The sequence below is a fragment of the Halichoerus grypus genome, chromosome 3 (assembly GCF_964656455.1).
Source record: "Halichoerus grypus chromosome 3, mHalGry1.hap1.1, whole genome shotgun sequence".
Classification (NCBI taxonomy): domain Eukaryota; kingdom Metazoa; phylum Chordata; class Mammalia; order Carnivora; family Phocidae; genus Halichoerus; species Halichoerus grypus.
Window position 1 is genome coordinate 34,750,527 of NC_135714.1, and position 14,218 is coordinate 34,764,744.

Below are 14,218 nucleotides of genomic sequence, written 5' to 3' on the forward strand. Positions count from 1 at the left end.
CCAATTCGAAAATTTTCATCTGCACTAAAATATATGTTTAATAGTCTTCTTATTTGTTAAAATGAAGACTCTGGAGTATTTAGTTGGAAAAATCTCCTTGAAAATCTTACTACATGAAACATTAGAGCCATAAGATTTGCCACCATTTCTTGGAAGAATGGTTGTGGAGTCATCTTTCTAGTCTTTATCACTTGATAGAATGGTGCTTATGTGTTTGAATGTTGAAATATCTCAGGGACTTCTCTAAGATGCCTTGTTATCAGGAGAATTCAATTACATTGGAAGTCTGAGGGTGCTAATTAATCCCCCTTCCCTTTCAATTGGTTAAGAACCAGCTGAGAACACAAGGAACAAAATGATGATCAGCTTTATTACTAGGAGCTGGAGGATGTGGCAAAGCCTTTTTCCTCCTCCTCCAAAGCAGAACCTTCGATACTTTCCCAGTCCTGACCTAACCATTCTCAGCCCACATTTGGAAAGGTTGAGAACTGGCTAGGCCTGCCAGAAACTGGTTGGGAGAGGAAACAGCTATCCATGTTGTTGAGTACATGCAGATCTGAGAGGCCAAGTGCAAATGGAAAGGGGTGGGCCATAGCTGGCCCCCATGGCCCAGAATGACTCCGGCTCCTGGATAGTGTGCCCATGACTACTCTGCTTTTTCCAGTCTTATCCTCTTCTGTGGAGAGGAACCAGTGATAGAGGACAGAGAGGAAGTACAGGTGTTCTCCCTAACACTCCCCTAGAGGACAAGAGATGAAGTCTTGTCCATAGCATAGGGTGACAACATGGGGTTGGATGGAAGAGGGCTCTTCCTATAACATTGCCCACAGTTATTTCTTGGGTTGCACCAAGTCGAGTGGAAAATGTGACGTCTAATTGCAAAGTGAAATCGCATCTTTCTAATTAATGCTGCAGACTGCCAGGGATGTCAACTTTCCTTTTCAACTTTGGAAAACCCATTGAAGAGCGCAACATTTGTCAGCTTTGCCAACCTAGACTGTTACTAAGATAGTCTCTCCTACACGGTTTCTTTTTTCTCTTTATTTGGAAGAAATAATACATTCACATGGTTAAAAGTTTTAAAGTTAGAAAATTTACAGAAATCTCCCTTTCACCTTTTCCCTCTACTGTTCAGTTCTTCTTTCAGACACCAGGATTATTGCTTCTTGTCTTGTACTGTTTTTATTTTTATTTTTATTTTTTTAAAGATTTTATTTATTTATTCATGAGAGACAGAGAGAGAGACAGAGGCAGAGGGAGAAGCAGGCTCCCCACGGAGCAGGGAGCCCGATGCGGGACTCGATCCCAGGACCCTGGGATCATGACCTGAGCCAAAGGCAGACGCTTAACCGACTGAGCCACCCAGGCGTCCCTGCCCTGTACTGTTTTTAAAATCTATTCTTGAATTCTGTAGCTCAAGCATTCATTTTTCAGACAAGTCATTATTGCCTGAAGCTTCCTCACTCTTCCATCCCTCCTGTCTATCTTGGTTCCCAACCTTTTGATATTAAAGCCAGATCCTGGAAAGGGGTCAGTACTAGACAGGGAGAAGATTCTAGGCATATGTGTATGCATATTTATGTGCCTGCATTTCAGAATCAAATATAAATGATTTAAGAATTGCTCATTTAGTCAATAAATCAAAACATATTTATTATTTACTTATCATGTGCCATGAATGACTTAAAGAGTACAAAGAATGGTCCCCTGAATTCAGAAAGCTCCAGAGTTTACTTGTGGAAGCAAAATTAATAAAGCTGTTTGCAAACAACTTCTAAGCTGTGTGATCTCAATTGTGGGTACTGAGGTCTTCTGGAGAGGAGATGATTAGTGTGAACTGTGGGCTCTGGGGAAAGCTTTGTGGAGGAGATAGGATTTGAATAGCATTTTGAAGGACAAGCGGTACCCACTGGGTGTTGGAAAGGAAGGGCATTCTAGGCATGACTACCTAAGTCACACGGGCCTCTTTGGTGTTCCTCCCACATGCTAGCCTCATTGCTGACTTAGACCTTTACTGTTTCCTCTACCTGGAACGCTATCCCCTAATCTGCTTAGCTAATTCTTCACCTCCAAGTCACTGCTCTAATATCACCTACCCAAGGAGACCCCCCAACCTCCCTATTTAGAATCAGAACCCACCTCCATGCTCTGAATGCCCCTTATTCTGATCTAGTTTTTCCATAGCTGTTACCAGTTTGTAAGATGTTCTACCATTTAATTTAAAAATTATATTCATTGTTTATTTTCTGTCTACTCCCACTAGAAGGTAAGTGCTGTAAAGGCAGAGAATTTTTTGTTTTCTTCCCTGTTTTCTGCTAACCTCAGCCCTTAGACACTGACCCATCATAGGCAATCAGTAAATGTTTGCCAAATACAAGAATGAATAGAGCCATCCCTCCCTTTCCCCCAGACAGAAACTGTGGAGAGAGTCCATAGAAAAAAAATTAATCAGGTCATCCCTATGAGCTCAAGACCTCTTTGCATTTCTAAGGGACAGTTATTGAAAATATAGGGCTCATAGCTGGGCCTCTGATTTTCTGCAGGCCTGAACATACACAATTTGGAAATAGAAAATGAAGGGAAGAAACTAAACATTGTTCTGCATATTAATGTAACACAGTGATGCTATTGAGAGAGCAGCACCTTGAAATTTATGAGCAGTTAGAAAATGATTTCTCTTCATCTCTCCAGGTTCAGATGGTGCTGATGAACTGCATCCCCTCCCTCAGTCAGCCTGTCCAGCCCCTCTGTGCTAAATCCCCCTCTATATGCTGATGACACCAACACTTATATCTCTTAGCCTGACATCTCCATTTGCATGTCTTATCTAAATCGCCCCTCTCCCTCGGCCCCCAGTCTTCACCATCTCCGTAAATGGCACTATCACGTACAAAGTGGCTTCGGCCCCAAACCTCCTGGTCATCCTTGATTCCCTTTTTCTTCACTGTTGACATCTCATTCACTGGTAAGTCCTGTGAGTTCTTCCTCCAAAACGTATTACATCCCAACACTGTTCACTGTTCATCTCCACCACCATCACTCTACTCCAGGTTCACCATCACCTCCCCTCTGAACTGCTGCTGGAGACTTCAAGTGGATCTTCTTGCTTTCTCCCATGTCCCCAAGAACCTGTTCTCACAGATCAGGCTGAGGGAATTCTGTCAAAGATGTAACTCTGATTATGCCACCCTCCTGTTTAAACCCCTTTAATGTCATTTGATTGTACTTACAATGGAATCTAAACTTACCATGGCTCGGGGCTCCACCTGATCTGGCCCTTGCCTGCTTCTCCATCCCATCATGATCACACTCCTCCACCTTCACTACACTGGCCTCATTTTCCTTCCTTGAATATACAGAGCACATTCCTGCTTTGGATCTTTTGCACATGCTTTTCCCTTTGTCTGGAAGTCTCTGTCCCAGAGCACTGCTGAACTCTGTTCATTAGTCAGGTCACCTACTCACAGAGCCCTTCCTGACTACTCTGTATAATGCCTTTCCACCCCCACCCTATCTCCTTTTACAATCATCTAGGTTGTATAAGCCAGTATCAGGAATCATTTTGATTGTGTGTTTCTCTGCATCAGTGAGGTCCCACAGAAAACATCCCGTTCACATGGAACAGTTGAAGAGAGTTGAATAAAAGGATCATTTACAAAGATTTAAGTAAAGGGAAACGAACAAGTGATGGTAGCACTCCTATCTTATAGCAAAAATAATAGAAAACTGTTAACACCCCAAGACCTGAATGGGGTAGGGGCTGGGACTAGCTCCTTGAACCTGGACAGAGGAGCTGTCGTTTACTGGAGAGGCCATTTGGCAGGACTTTGGCCCAGCAGACAGGGTGTCAGGGGAAAGAAACACTCAGACCTTACTTTCCTGCTTCCATCCAGACTTCTGCTGGTGCTCCTCCTCATTGGCCTAATTTAACCAGAAGCTGAAGGGCAAGACTACCAATTGATGCAATCTATAAAAGTCAGTCTCCAAGGCATAAAGTTGGCTTGGAAAGAGGGGAGAGAGGATCTAGTAGGGCAAACAGAAGTTATCCACCACACCTCTCTACTAGAACACAAGCTTCATGGGAGAAGCGACTGTTCTCTAAGTCTAGGAGAGTTCCTGGCACACATAGGTGCCCAGTAAATATTTGTAGAATGAATGAATGAGAATTCTCTGCCTTTGGAGGATGTGTCTGTTTAGCCCAACTATTATTAGCTATAAAATTGGGGAGAATAAATAGATGTGACCTCAGTTTACACTGATGGAGCGGGAAGTAAGGAATTGATTCACTTTGGCAGGTCTGTGTCCTCCCGATGCTGAGCAGGGCTATGCAGCTGGGAGCCTGTCCCTACTAATCCTCCGGCTGAAACCCTGGTCAGGGTGTTGTTATACACTTAACTACTCAGACTTGGAGAAACATACCTTGGATTGGGGTGTGGGAGGAGACTGATTTGCAACTGAGGACAAACTCCAAAAGGAGAGCTGAGGTTTCGCAAAAGATAGGTTGAGATTCATGAGGAGGAAGCACGAGGGAGGTACTTTAATAAGAGTGTGTAAATCTGAGGATAGGAGTTCCTCAAAAAGGATTTAACTTGTTACCCTCTGTATGTGGCACCTGAAACCCCTTAGCTGTCTATTATGCAATCTTTTTCCTTCAAGTTGAAAGAACATTAATATTAATACCATTTTTCTTCAGGAAGATATGCTAAAGGGCCACTGCACATGTGCTTGTATTGAGGAATAATGAATAGTACATATATAGATTTGTTATCAGCAGTTCTCCTCTCTTGATGCCTCCTAATATATATAATGAGAGATGTGTTCCTTTGCTTAAGGCCTAATGGAATTTCACCTGGCCAAGGTCTAATGGAGATTTGTCTTAAAGGCCTAGTGGGATTAGGCCTTGGGGAAAGGAAATTCATTATGGGTGTTTCAATATTTGCCTCAGGAAAGGTTAGGAATGGAGAGAGAGAGAGAGACAGAGACAGAGAAATTGAGAAAAGGAGATGGAGGGGTAGATGGAGCAAACTTTTCAGGAAGGGAAGATAAATTTTATTACCTTCTTTGTTCCGTCTCATATATATATATACACACACACATACATATATACACACACGTATATATATATATATATATATATATATATATATATATATATAATTTCATTTATTCCTTATGACAATATTATGTCAGCAGTATTATTCTTTCATTTCTACAGATATGTAAACAGATTAACCAAAAGATTAAGTTCCCCAAAGTCACATAGATGAGAAGTAGTATGGGAACTGTCCCCTGCCTTTTTAGTCTTGTACCTGTCAAATCTATTCTGTCTACCATTAGGAAGAATTCAAATGAAAGGTTGCTGGGAAATCAGTTGTGACAGGAGGAGTTCTCCTTTTCTTCCTCTTCACCTTGGCATTTTTCTGACACAGTAGACTTTGCTCTGAATGAGCTTCCAGGTGAGAATGAAGGCTTGATGGGGCCCAAAAGGGGTGGGAGAAAGGGAGTTAGTACATTTGTATTTCTTACACTTTCTGATATGGAGAACATGAAATCTGTTTTGGTTTAAGAAAAACTTTCTATAAGAAAAGTCTCTTCTGGGATGCCTGGGTGGCTCAGTCAGTTAAGCATCTGCCTTTGGCTCAGGTCATGATCTCAAGATCCTGGGATCCAGCCCTGCATCAGGCTCCCTGCTCAGCGGGGAGTCTGCTTTGTCCTCTCTCTCTCTCTCTCTGATAAATAAAACCTTAAAAAAAAAAAAGAGAGAAAAATCTCTTCTTTTAAAGAAGAGATAGTGAGTTAATGTGAAAAATATCTTCCTAACCTAATAATGTCAACATTGATTAGGAAGCAATATGGATAATGCATTGGTGGGTAATCAAGAATGAATATTGCATAAGTCAGTGTAATGATCATCCTTTCTTGAATTTCAAGAAGGAGAGGGGACAGAACTTTCTTAGAGAGCATGGAAATATTGGCTCAATGGATTCTTCCCTTCACATGCTGTTTTTGTAGTCAGAGAACAAACACTCTTTGTGTAAAGGAAATTTGGGGTTGAGTAAGGAGAAATATGTTAACTCAGACCTTTCTTTATGACTGGGTAAAAATAAGAGAGAAAAGCATGAGAGGAATAATTTTTGGAAGAAAGATCAGTGCAGGAATAAAACACAAAGCCATTCCTAGCTATATCTGGGCTGTATCATGTTGAGGATTTAGTTACCTTTAGACTGATCATGCCCACGGAGCATGAGAGCATGAGGCAAGGCAAACGGACCTCTGTGTGATAACATTCTTGTCCAATGTTCAATCGTGTTGTTTTTGAGGTTTAGAGAAGATTCCGCTGCCCTGGTACCAAACTAAACCATCATTGTGTACTTACTGGTTGTGATAGACATCACTAATGCTCACTAATATTTCCAATTTTCTTCCCCTCCTCAGACATATGAAAGACTATGTTTTCCTGCCCCTCCATTTGTTGGGTGAAACAATGTGACTAGTTTTAGCCAATAGGCTAGGAATAAAAATGATATGTGTCCCTTTTGGGGAAAGCAATTAAATGCTGGTGTGTTATTTTCCATCTTTCTCCTGGTAGACTAAGAAGTATCACGTTGAGATGGAGAAACCCAAGGTTGAAGCCTGGAATAGTGAGCCACTACATGGAGGACAAATGTCCTGAAGAGCCACCTGGACCTGCAATGGATTTAGTGTGAACAAAATTTTTGTTGTGTTAATGCCTGAAGATTTGGGGGGATGTATATTACCACGGCCTAACCTAGCCTATTCTTACGAACATCCTGGTGGGTGGACACACACACACACACACAAGTCAAGAAGAATGTACAAAACTGGCTCTTGGTTCTGTTTCTAATTATATCTTCTAATTCCCCCAAATTTCGTAGAGGATGGGGGTCTTCTCCTCTCCCTTTTGTCACCAGCTACTCACCTGGGGTACCTGTAACCTTGGCTCCTAGGGCTGCCTCTTGTGCTTGCTTCTCAGGTGGTCATTGCTCATACCCAAACTATTTGTTCTAACTCCCCTCACTCCCAGAATCTGGCAGCTTCCCCTTCCTAGCCTCTGGTGTGCATTTCAATCATTCCATTTTGTTCTGAGGATAGGGCTTAAGGTATTTAGGATTCTTGTGTAAGGATCATCTTTAGGACAGTGAGAATTTTCCCGTCAAGGTGTCTGCTATTAGCAGGGTTTCTTAGAGTTATGAGGCTGAAAGAATCCAGTATTCTGGATTGTGTGTACATTGGTCTGTACTGTGTCTCATGAAAAGGTGTTTGTGTGTATGGGGAGAGGTAGCAAGAGGAGGGAAACAGACCACCTTTCCTGCCACACTAAGAGACAAGAAAATGAGGCTTATCTCGGATAGGATTCTGTGGATGCCCAGTAAATGCCGATAATGATGACGCCTGACTTTTCATTTATATGGTCTTATTTTGTTTCTGCCCTAACCTGAATGTGGTGTCAAGGGAACTATTAATGGCTGCTATTCAGGGACATGTGACTTGGTATTTACATATTACCTGCCCACTTCATAAAGTGCTAATGAATGTTTGCAAAGCTCTTTGAAATCCTCTGGTGAAAGGTGCAACGTTAAGTGAAAAATATTATTATTGTTATTAGAAGGTAATAGACAGCTTTGAATGATTAGTCATAAGAATAACTGACATAGCATTAAAAGAAGTGCTAGAAATCATCCAGACGGTTGCAGCTTCTCGGGCCCCATCAGCCTCCACATTACATATATTACACTGTTTCCCTGACACCCATTCTAATAACTGTATAATTCACACATTAAATCACCACTTCCAGGGAAAGGTTGAGCTCACTCACAGCTCTATTGATGGTGACACTGAGAGGATATTAAATGTTGGAAGGTCTAAAATGGAGGAGAAGTGCTCTTAGGTGGAGAGGCCAGATCTAGCCACTGAATGGCTACCATGTTTAAGAGGATATGAAAAGGGAATGAGTCAGAAATACCTTGGAAAGGGAGAGGACACTTTAAAATAGATGCGAAACTGGAAAGCCATGAAAACAATCAAAATCTAAAGTGGGATAGCTGACACATAGCCATATTCTCTATTGTGTGCCTTCTCGGGTTTGAAAAATAGTGGCAGCACAAATGGATTTGGGTTTCCTAATTCCTTTAGCTTGGAGTTATTTAGTATTTCTGGCTTCTGCATAAAATTCAGTCTTGGTTAGGGCTGGCAAGTTAGTTCGAACTTTCTTGCTAACTCGGTTGGATGGCAGTAGCCGCTGAAGTATGGTATTGAGAATTATGGGGACACATTTGGACTCGGCAGGAAAGAGTGCTGTGATCTGTTAGCAACGTCTGCCCAGGGAGAGGGAGGAGGAAGAATGGCACATATGTGGGCCAGGCCTGACCAGGTATAAAGATGACTGAAAAGGACAGCTTAGACTTAGTTCAAGGTTGCTTTTATTCTGACTTATAACCAAAGCTATTAAAAAGTAGTCTAGGGGATGCCTCTTGATCACCTGTCAGGGGAGCCAGAAGAGCTTGTGTTCCTGGTCCCATAGGACTGTAATAATCCATGTCTCCCAGAAAGGAGCTCCTACCCCTGTCTGGCACCCTGATTTTTCTGACTTTTGCCAGGAGACACCTCTATATTGCCTGGCTTTGGTTGCCAGTGGGGCCCATGCTTGTGAATTCCACAGGACTGTAACCAACGGAGAAACGGTTCTTAAACATCTACCACCCTTAGTGCACAGTAAGAGGCAACAGGCCCAGGAACTTGGTTTTTCTGTGACGGAGGCCTATTAGCTGATCTCCATGAAGTGTGACCTGAGGGGTAGGCTTCTGATTGGGCACGCATCCTGGGGCGGATCGTAATCCTTCCCAGAGATGCCGGAGGGCAGGTGCTGTCTTCATACTCACCCTCTGCCATGCTCCAGAGTGCCAGTGTCCCCTGGAGGGAGCGTTACGTGATTCTGATGCCCTGCTTTTTGTGTCTGGAGCCCGTCTTTGCAGCTGCCACCTGGGATGCCCCTTAATTGCCTGGCTCTGGTGGCCAGGGGGGCTTGCATTCCTGGGTCCCAAGAGCCTGTGACAATCAGAGAGATGGTTCTTGGCAGGCTATCATGCCCAGGGCACTGCACAGACAGCAGCCCTGGATACACCCTCCAGTCTTTCTGTGAAGGAGGCTTGTCTTGGAGCTTTGGCCTGAGGGGCAGGACTCAGGTTTGGCACACATTTAGTGGCCTATGGAACTGCTCTCAAGGAACATAGGCTGTGGATGCCATCTTGCTGCTTTCCCTCTGACCTGCTTCAGCTCACCAGTATCACCCAGAAAAGAGCTTATCTATTCTTCATGATTTATGTGACTGCCGCTCAGGGGACACCTCCAGATCCCTGGCTCTGGTGGCCAATGGGGCTTGCACGTGCAGTCCTATAGGACTATATACATCTGCACACTTTAAAAAGCCGGTGCCTGAGGGTCTGGCTTTAGTTAGCCTGACTCTAAATGCTGAGATCCTCCCCTTTTGGACATTGACAAGTTTTGGCACATCCTCAACTGCTGGGAGCTATTAAAAATATAATAGTAGGCTACTTGGAAAAGCACAGAGGTTTGAGAGAAAACCAGGAACTGAGGCAGGGTTAAACCAGGGACCTCTCCTATACAAGGCCACTCCTCCAAGACTGGAAGAGGTGGTTGATTCATCTACCATATAGACACCAACATAGAGAGCTGAACAAGATGAAGAAATAGAGGAATATGTTCCAAATGAAAGAACAAGATAAAACCTCAGGGGGGAAAGAAAGTTAATGAAATAGAGATAAGCAATTCATGTGATAAAGTGTTCAAAGTAATGGCCTTAAAGATGCTGATCAGACTGGGGAGTCAAAAGCATGAACACAGTGAGAACTTCATCAAAGAGATGGAAAATATAAGAAAGTACCAAAGAGAAGAAGTTGGAAAATATAAGAAAGTACCAAAGAGAAGAAGTCATAGAGCTAAAGAATACACTAACTGAAGTGAAAAATATACTAGAGGGGTTCAACAGCAGACCAGATGAAGCAGAAGAAAGAATCAGTCAACTCAAAGACAAGGCAGTGGAACTCTACCAATCAGAGCAGCAAAAAGCTAAAAGGATGAGAAAAGGTGAAAATAGCTTAAGAGACTTACAGGACAACATCAGATGGACTAACATTCTCATCATAGGGTTCCCAGGAAAGGGAGAGGGAAAGAGGCAAAAATCTTATTTGAAGGAATGATGGCTGAAAACTATCCTGGGGAAGGAAACAGACATCCAGATCCAGGAATCCCGGAGAGTTTTAAATAAGATGAATCCAAAGAGACCCACAAGAAGACTCATAATTAAAATGTCAAAAGTTAAAGACAGAGGATGTTAAAAACAGCCAGAGAAAACTTGTTACATACAAAGGAACCCCTGTAAGACTAACAACAGATTTTTCAGCAGAAACTTTGCAGGCCACAAGAGAGTGGTGTGATATAGTCAATGTGCTAAAAGAAAAAAAAAAAAAAAAGGCTGCCAACTAAGAATCCTCTACTTGGCAGTTATCACTCAAAAGTGAAGAAGAGATGGAGTTTTCCAGACAAGCAAAAGCCAAAGGACTTCATCACCACTAAACTGACCTTACAAGAGATGGTAAGGGAACTTCTTTAAGCTGAAAAGTAAGGGTGCTAATTAGTAACAAGAACACATGTGAAAGAATAAATCTCACTGGAAAGGTAAATACAGTAAAGGTAGGGGATTAATCTCTTATAAAGCTAGTATGAAGGTTGAGAGAAAAAAAGTAGTAAAAATATAATTACAATAATTAGTTAAGGGATACACGAGATAGAAAGATGCAAAATATGATCTCAAACACGTAAAACATTGGGAAGAGAGTATAATGTTGAGCTTTACAGTGGGACCAAACTTGTTATCAACATAAAATAGACTATTGTAAGTTGTTATATGTAAGCCTTATGGTAACCACAAAGCAAAAACCTATAGTAAAGATGTCCTGCTCTCTGCTTCCTTCTAAGAACTCAATTTCTCTAAGGTGTTGGGGGAAAGTTGAGGAAAGGACAAACATCTTCCTGCCATCTTGGGCAAATTTGCATCCTCCCCTTGGTTGGCTGTGAGTGTTTTTCTTGCTCAGTGTCCATATAGGAGTGATATGGATGGTGGTCAGTCATCACTGTCCGCTGACCTGCAACTCACTCCCAGGTAGTTCCCTGAGCGTTAGCAGGTCCTTTCAAGGGACAGCTGTATCTTACAGCAGATCCCTGGCAGTCTCATGCATGCCTCTCCTTCCCTGCCAGGTTGCCTTTCCAGAATTATCTTTTACATGGTCAAAAGCCCTGGGGACAAATCTGCAAGTCTCCTAGCTAAGCAGTCGTAACTGGAGAATGAAAAGCTAGTCTCCTCTTCCTTCGGGATGCCCTGTCCTGACCAGGGAGTCTCTTGAGGTCCCTGTTAGGATGAGTGGAGGGAAGAGTCTCAAACACTTCACTCCCCCTAACACTACCTCCTCCCTCTTAATCCATGCTTTATATTGACTGGGGTCATGCGAAAGGAGGCAGGCGGTTGTAGGATCAGTCCAAAGATACTTCTTAGCAATTCTTGTAAGCCCTGGACGGAGGATATTATCCCTCAATAATGGCACATTTACAACATGGCGTATTGGGCCTTAGCTGCAAATTCTAGGAAAATAAGAAAAGTTCTAGTATATTTTTGCATAGACTTCAGATGAGCATTCTAACTCTTTATTTACAGCCAAATTGTGCGTACCTTTAAACTAACAAAGAGCACAAGAACAAAAATAAGAGGCAAAAGGTAAAGAATAAAATGAAGCAGATTCAAAGTATACAGCAAAATATTTAGTACAAATATCATAAACTCCTTTTAATAATAATAATAAAATAGTGTTTATTATTTAATAATAATAACAATAACAATTATTATTATTATTATAGGGGCACCTGGGTGGCTCAGTTGGTTAACCGTCTGACTTTGGCTCAGGTCATGGTCTCCGGGTCCTAGGATCGAGCCCTGCCTTGGGCTCCCTGCTCAGTGGGGAGTCTGCTTCTCCCTCTCCCTCTGCTTCTGTCCTTCCCCCGGCTTGTGCTCTCTGTCTCTCTTTCAATTAAATAAATAAAATCTTAAAATAATAATTATAATACTTTACTATGTGTCTAGCACTATTCTAAATTTACATGTATCATCTCATTTAATCTTTGCAGCAATGATATGAGATAAATTCTTTTATTATTATAATTTAATAGTTGAGAAAATGGAGGCGATTAAGTGGCTGATCTCAGGGTCCTGGGATTAAGCCCCACATCAGGCTCTGTGCTCAGTGCGGAGTCTGCTTGAGTTTCTCTTTCTCCCTTTTCCTCTGTCTTTCCCCCTGCTCATGCTCACTCTCTCTCTCACATAAATAAATAAATCTTTTTTAAAAAGTAAAAAAAAAGATATTGAGCTAATTTTTATAATTAGCATTCCATGTGCGGCAATTACAAAAACAGTTTTTAGGCCACTATAGCAAAATCTAGAAATTTGAGGTATTTAGCATCATATCCTTCCAAGAGGAGTGCAAGTGTAGTGGTTAAGAGCATCGATTCCAGAACCAGATTCTATGAGTTCAAATCTTAGCTTTCCCTTTACTTGCCTGGTTGCCATTTACAGCTGGGGTCCCCATGCCTCAGTTTGCAGTATGTGGGATTCTGCCTAAAAGGGTTGTTGGCAGAATTAAGAGAGTTGGTATATCTAGAGTTACACTGTCAAATAGAAGTAGCATGTGAGCCATATATGTAATTTAAAATTTTCTGGTAGCCCCCATAAAAAACAAGGAAAGGGGAATAGATGAAATTAATTGTAATAATATATTTTACTTAATCCAATATATCCAAAATATTATTGTTTCAATGTGTAATTAATACAGAATTATTAAGGAGTTATTTTACATTATTTTTTGTTCTGACTCTTCAGAATCTGGATTTTATACTTCCTGCACAATTCGATTTGGACTAGCTCATCCCATGTGCTTATAGTCATAAGTGGCTAGTGGCCACTGCGTCCAACAGGGCAGCTGTAGAGGGCTTAGAACAGTGCCAGGTGCATGCAAGCTGTCGTATAAGGTGTATCGATACTTTTACCTTCCAAATATTTTTCAGATGGATCACTTTTCTCGTTCTTCACTGACATGCCTGAGACCAATTTATCATCATCTTGGCCAGGAAAGATGGATTACCCTCCTACTTTGGCCTCCCCATATTCACTAGCCACAGCCCTTTGCTCTCTGTTCTTCATACTGAAGTTCAAGGCATCTTTTCAAAATATGGATCTGACCATACCCCTGCTTCACTACCCCTGAACCTTCCCTGTACCACATTCCTGCTCTTCTGTGCTTCAGCCACTAACCTTTTGTTCAGTTCCTTGGACTGTCTAGTTCCTTGCTGAGTCCTTGGACCTGCACCCCCATTTGTACCTCTCCTTGTACATCATCCCTCCTTTATATCTTCTTGGGAACCCCTTTCTATTAGCTTCCAGTCTCTGTCAGACGACTTTGCTAAAATGCAGAATCATGTTCTTTTTCCGACACTCTTTTCTCTGTTTGTAATTTTGCTTTCATTACTGCCCCGTGTAGACCATAAATAGGGCAGGCACTTCATTGGTTTTTATTCACCATTTTGTCCCCTACATCTAGCCCAATACCTGCCACTTTGTGGGCCCTCGTGAAATATGTTTAAAAAACTATTGAAATAAGTAAATATGCAAATATTGCCCAAAAAGACCCTACAGAAACAGAATGAAGGGAATTTAAAACAGGAAGAAAATGACACAAGGTCAGCTTTTAGTTTAATTTAAATTCTTAAAGGATAAGAATGGAGGGATTCTAGAGTAGAATAACACACCGTGTAATAAAATTCAGAAAACATCACAAACATGGAAATGCCCACATTTAGACTGTGTCCTTAACCACACCATGCATATAAATTCAGCCTATAAGTAAGAGAAAAGAAAGGAGATGGGGAACAGGAAGGAATATTGTGAGCCGTGTTTTACTTCTCTTATGCCTGAAAAAGTATGAGTTGGGCATCGTGGAGTATGGGTGGTAAAGGAAGCTTGGGGCCTCTATGATCCAGATTTTATATGATAGTCCTGTACTATTTTCTCTGTAAACAGATGAGCTATCATGGAAATTCCAGCATCTCAGCAAATAGTAATGAAATGAAGTTGGTC

General features: G+C 41.8%; 1 long non-coding RNA gene across 1 annotated transcript in view; it reads left to right on the forward strand.

Moving 5' to 3' along the window:
- The window catches only part of LOC144381247 (uncharacterized), a 72,331-nt gene extending 62,062 nt beyond the window's left edge, over positions 1 to 10,269 (forward strand). The window contains exon 4 of the long non-coding RNA XR_013446134.1: positions 6,590 to 10,269. This is a non-coding gene — a long non-coding RNA (uncharacterized LOC144381247). The remainder of the gene's footprint in view (positions 1 to 6,589) is intronic.
- Positions 10,270 to 14,218: the final 3,949 nt, after the last annotated feature.